This window comes from Dipodomys spectabilis, unplaced genomic scaffold (genome assembly GCF_019054845.1).
Source record: "Dipodomys spectabilis isolate Male_0828 unplaced genomic scaffold, ASM1905484v1 ptg000361l, whole genome shotgun sequence".
NCBI classification, from domain to species: Eukaryota; Metazoa; Chordata; class Mammalia; order Rodentia; family Heteromyidae; genus Dipodomys; species Dipodomys spectabilis.
The window spans coordinates 2838051-2843609 of record NW_024871038.1 but is presented as its reverse complement, the minus strand read 5'-3'; the positions used below and the strand labels follow the sequence as shown (position 1 = coordinate 2843609).

Below are 5559 nucleotides of genomic sequence, written 5' to 3'. Positions count from 1 at the left end.
ATCTATTTAACACATTTCTGGAAGGTACCTACTGAACAACAAAAGTGGTGGGTTGTACTATTTCTACAGTATAATAAATGGTCGAACCTATTTGGCATTAGTGCTGGGTAAATAAATCAACTCTATTTAACTTCCTCTCTACAATTGAAAAACTTGTAATGTCACTAAATATCATCTAATTGTCAAATGTTATTTTGGAGAATGTGATTTTAAAAAGTTTATTTGAAAAGGAATACATTTTCAGATTAAATATATGTTAACATTGGTTTGAGTGTGACAACATTTTTATAGCACAGAACCAAGTTGTACTGAAGTACCTGTGTTTTGAAGCACTAAGGAGCTTTTCAATTAATGTTTTTCTGAATTACATTTGACCTCTAAGTCAAGTTTTCCATGACTTGGTAGACCAATTATGGATCTATTCTTCCAGGAACTATTTTTTAACCAATTTATGCTGGACTGAAATCTTTCATTAATCATTAGAGGAGAGGTACTAAAAATAATCTTATGACACTTTGAGATCTTGTTCACTCATAATGGCTGGTCATCTGTAAATTGAAAATTTGAATTACAGTACATTCTCTCAGATTTTGTGATCTCTTCCTTCGTTTTAAGTTGCCTTGAATTTCACAATTGCTTACTGCTAATTTCTGCATCTCAAGATATTTGGGCCCTGAAATATAGGAAATGAGAAATTGAGATGGGTCTTGAATTATTTTCTGTTTCCATGATGCATGAGAAGCAGAGTAAAATCCCTTATAGATTAGAGGAAAACATTGTTTTTTACCATGTGAATTCAGAAGATCAAGAACACTTACAAGGTATCACAAATTTATACCGAAGACATGGTACTGATAACTTTTATATTCTAAAGTATTTTCTAAACCTAATTATTCATATTCCAATTGTATTTATTGTAATAAATAAATATCAATTTGCCAAATTATCAACTAATTCTAGTAAGTTTCACTGTGTGAAGTATGAAATCAGCACATATAAATATAAAATAGATAACTATGTATAATATAATAAAAAGGCACATGTTTTGCATTGTTCTGTTGTGGTTAGGGTTTCAAAGGCAACTATGTTTCAAAATATTATTCTTTTTTCTCTAACTTAGTGTTTGATAGGGTTAGACCTAAAGCTTTACCATTTGTAAATTTATAACCTGGAAGCAAGAGGAAACATGGTGATTAAAACATTAACAATTTAAGGCCTAATAATGAGGAGAAACATAGGGACTTCCACTGCAACTATGAAAATATTTGATGATAGAAAGGCAGTAGTGTAATTCCTGCATGGTTGGATGGTAGACAGGCCAGGAGATTAGGTAATAAATGCATATGAACAATTTATTCTCCCCCTTGTCTTTAGCTACTTTTGAAATGGTAGGTAAAATAAACAATTATATTTTGATAAATACGTTCTAGTCTGAACAGTTCTGTCTGAAATGTTCATCTCTCTATGATCCCTTGTAACTAAGATTTGTTTTGTTCAAGTGAGACAATCTAGGGTGTCAGGGTAAGATATTCTGGTTGGTCTGCTCCTACATGGAAGAAGGGTAAAGAGTCAGGGAGATATTTGTGCCTGTAAGACCTCATTTGGGAAAATTTCAGCTGTAGAGGTTTAGAAGTAGCTCTTAATCAAGGCTTACTTTCAATCCATTAGCTCCACAAAGGTAACTCAGTTGGATAAATAAGTACTTGAAAAAGCCATCACCTTTGGACCTAGCTATAAATTTTTGAAATTACAATCAAATCCCAAATGAAAAAGACTTAAAATAATTATTGACACAAAATATTTCAAATGTGAGCAATCGACTGAACAATATAATTTTTTCCAGTATTCACAGAATTTTAGGGAAATAAGATCAATCGCATTGTTAGGAACAATAAGGTTTCCTTGTTACAAATAGGCACCCAAGGATATAAGCCTGTTTAAAGATTGCATCATTAACTACTTAAATTTAGAAGACACTACATGCTTCAGCAACACGTATACCCAAATTAAAATACAGAGATTAACATGGCACTTGCACAAGGATGATATGAAAATTTGTGAAGTATTCCATATTTTTCATTCTTCAGATTCAAGAAATGAAAAACAGTTATTAAAAAGCTGATTACAAAATTACAAATGTAATAATACATGTAATTCATATAATTAAAAGTTAGTTTGACCTCAGTGTATAAAATCTTCACGTTAGAAAGGCTTTAACATAGCATAACCTTTACAAAACTGTTGAAAATAGACAACTTTGTCACTTTCTCCCAAAGAAATAAAATAGTATAAGGACCTAGGAAAAAAAAGAATCTTAAAATGTTTCTATCTGGAATGCAATCTGAAAGGACATACTAATGAACCTATATATTATAAAACAATGTAGAATTTAGAGTATAACTAGGAGAGAATAAAAAAAGATTATGGACATTATACAAACATAGATTATAGAATATTTTTAAATAGACTATTTTCAGACAATGACCAGAAATACTTCAGTTTCTCTACTACTCATTTCAAAAGATAAGTCAAAATTATTTCTGATTAAAAAATAACCAACTCTGCAGAAATCATTATAGATGTATATAAAAACTCTTGAATATATTTTGACATCAAATGCAGGCAATTCACTTGGAAGTATTCCACAGAATCCATGAATTTTTACAGTAAGAGATTGTTGTTGCCAGGTGCCAGTAGCCATGCCTATAATCCTAGCTACACAAGAGGCTGAGATCTGAGGATCTCGGTTCAAAGCCAGCCCGAGCAGGAAAGTCCGTGAGATTCTTATCTCCAATAAACCACTAGAAAACTGGAAGTGGAGCTGTGGTGCAAGCGGTAGAGCACTCTCTTTCAGCCGAAGAGCGCAGGTATAGCACCCAGGCCCAGACTTCAAGCCCCACAACCAACCAAATAAAAAAAAAAAAACCAACAACAACGAGATTTCTTTTATTTAGATTGTGAAAATATTTTGTAAGGACATAAAAGGATGGACTGTCATTTTTGAAAATTAAGAAACTTAACCAAACCATTAGGACTGAGGAGAACAATTTGTACAGCCTTCCAAAACTTCAAAGATGTAGTGATACATACTTTTCCTTTTGGCCATATCAAATTCAGTTTCTTCCAAGTTGTTCTTCAGGCCTGGATTGACATAAGGGTTCAACAGAAGGAGATCCAAAGTATCTTTGCTATCTCAATTTTCAGCATCAAGATGCAAGGGGGTCAAGAGGCCTTTAGTTTTGGCATTGGTATCTGCATCATGATGCAAGGGGGTCAAGAGGCCTTTAGTTTTGGCATTGGTATCTGCATCATGATGAAGTAAAAAAGAAGCCACACTGGTATTATTCCATATATATGCATTGTGCTGGGGTGTCCAGCCATCTACAGTTACTGCATCTGTCGCTGAGCCACCAACTCATGGACAATGTCTAAGTGTCCACTGTAGGCTTCCTGATGAAGTTGGGTATATTCATCGTCATCCCTAGTATTCACATGAGTGGCCTTTAAATGCCAATGAGAGACTTTAAATGCCAATGGGAATAAGGTGTCCATGTATTTCCCTACATAGATTGAACTGGTCAGAAATATCCAGTGAATTTTCTGCATATGTTTTTTCACCATGATTTCTATTCTCTTTTTCCATTATTACTACTCAAAATTATTCTAACTTGAGAGTAGGGAATTTATGGAGAGCAGAGGAAAGATGTTCCTCAATATTAAAAGGTACAGACTCAAAATGAGGACCATGGGTGTCTTTATGTGCAGCTTGTTCTAGGAATTAGAAAACATGAAATAATGACTTCTTTAAAAATGATCTGGGTAATGTCAAAGCAGAAAGTGAAATGAGGAAACCAAAAACATAAAAGCAAAATAAATTAGGATAATTATGTAACAATAATATTATGCTGATTCTGAACTGCTGTTTGTTTGTTTGTTTTTGGGTCCGGGCGTGGGGCCTGAACTCTGGGCTTGGGCACTGTCCCTCAGCTCAAGGCTAGCGCTCTACCACTTGAGCCACAGTGCCACTTCTGGATTTTTTCTTTTTGCTTATGTGATGCTGAGGAATAGAACCCAAGGCCTCAGGCATGCAAGGCAAGCGCTCTACCACTGAGCCACCTTCCCAGCCCGAACTATTGTTTTGATTATATTCTCTAAGAAGAAAAAGCGAGAATAGATAGCAAAGGACTACTAATATGTTTTGACTTCTCATTAAGCACCTTCAATCACCAAAATCACATGAAAACAATAGACAGGCCTACATTATTAGATGAAAACAAGTGTCTTTAAAAAAAAAAAACAAAAGAATTTAAGTAGTCATGCAAAGGACTTCGATTTTACTACAGCACTATACATTTTTTTATAATGTTGAGTAACAATAAATATTGGATCCATTAGAAAGCTCTTAAAGCTTATATGTTCAATAGTAAGTTCTCTTACACTATATCATGATAATTTTTGCAAATGATCTTACCAAGAAATTTACATTACTAACTTGAATTTCTGACAGAACAATATCATCACTGCACATCTTGCTTTTATCATCTACGTTTTAAATTACTATTTAAATATGTGCATTAGATAAGCATAAAAGACTAATAGAAGCCACGCTGATGGCTCATGTCTTTAATCCTAGCTAATCAGAAAGATGAAATCTTACGATTGAGGTTTGAAACCAGACCAAGAAACAAAAAGTCCAGGGGCTGGGAAGGTGGCTCAGTGGTAGAGCTCTTGCCTTGAATGCATGAGGCCCTGTGTTTGATTCCCCAGCACCACATAAGCAAAAAGAAAAAAAGCCAGAAGTGGCACAGTGGCTCAAGTGGTAGAGCGCTAGCCTTAAGCTGAAGAGCTGAGGGACAGCACACATACCCAGAGTTCAGGCCCCAAGACCGGACCCACACCCCAAAAAAAGAAAAAATTAAAAAAATCCATTAGATTCTGATTTGAAGGTAACCAGCAAAAGCTAGAAATGGTACTGTGGTACAAGCGGTAAAATGCTAGCCTTGAGAAAACTAAAACAAAAAAAACCCAACAAATTCTGGGACAGAGCCAGGCCCTAAGTTCAAGCCTTAGTATTAGCACCAAACAAATGAATGAATTACTTAATTAAAATAAATTAAGTGGTCACATGTGGCGAGGCAAGTAAAATGTAACACCCGTGGTGACGGGATTGTGTATTATTTTGTAATGAGGTAAATTATCATTTGTCCTAATCACTAATATTTTATTTGAACTTTTTTGTAAAATAAACCCTGAATTTAGCATGCCTGTATATGTGTGTGTGTACATGTGCACACATGTGTGTATGTGTATATGTACGTGTGTGCTGTTGCAATGTTGCTTGCCATTGTGAACAAGTTGAGGCTGAAAAGATCTAACTGTGTTGCAATATTTTATTTATCAGTATCTGTCATGTCATTTCTATGGAACCACCCTTCTGTACATTTTAGTTGTCAAATAATAACATCATCATAATCAAAGCATTTACAACATTAAGTTAGATAAAAGAGACCGCTTTCAGCACTTATTATATGTTAGGTGAGAAGATACAGACATAATTAG

The 5559-nt window shown here is 34.4% G+C and overlaps 1 pseudogene; it reads left to right on the top strand.

Moving 5' to 3' along the window:
• Positions 1-1980: 1980 nt before the first annotated feature.
• Positions 1981-2077, top strand: LOC122095789 (annotated as a pseudogene).
• The last annotated feature ends 3482 nt before the right edge of the window (positions 2078-5559 follow it).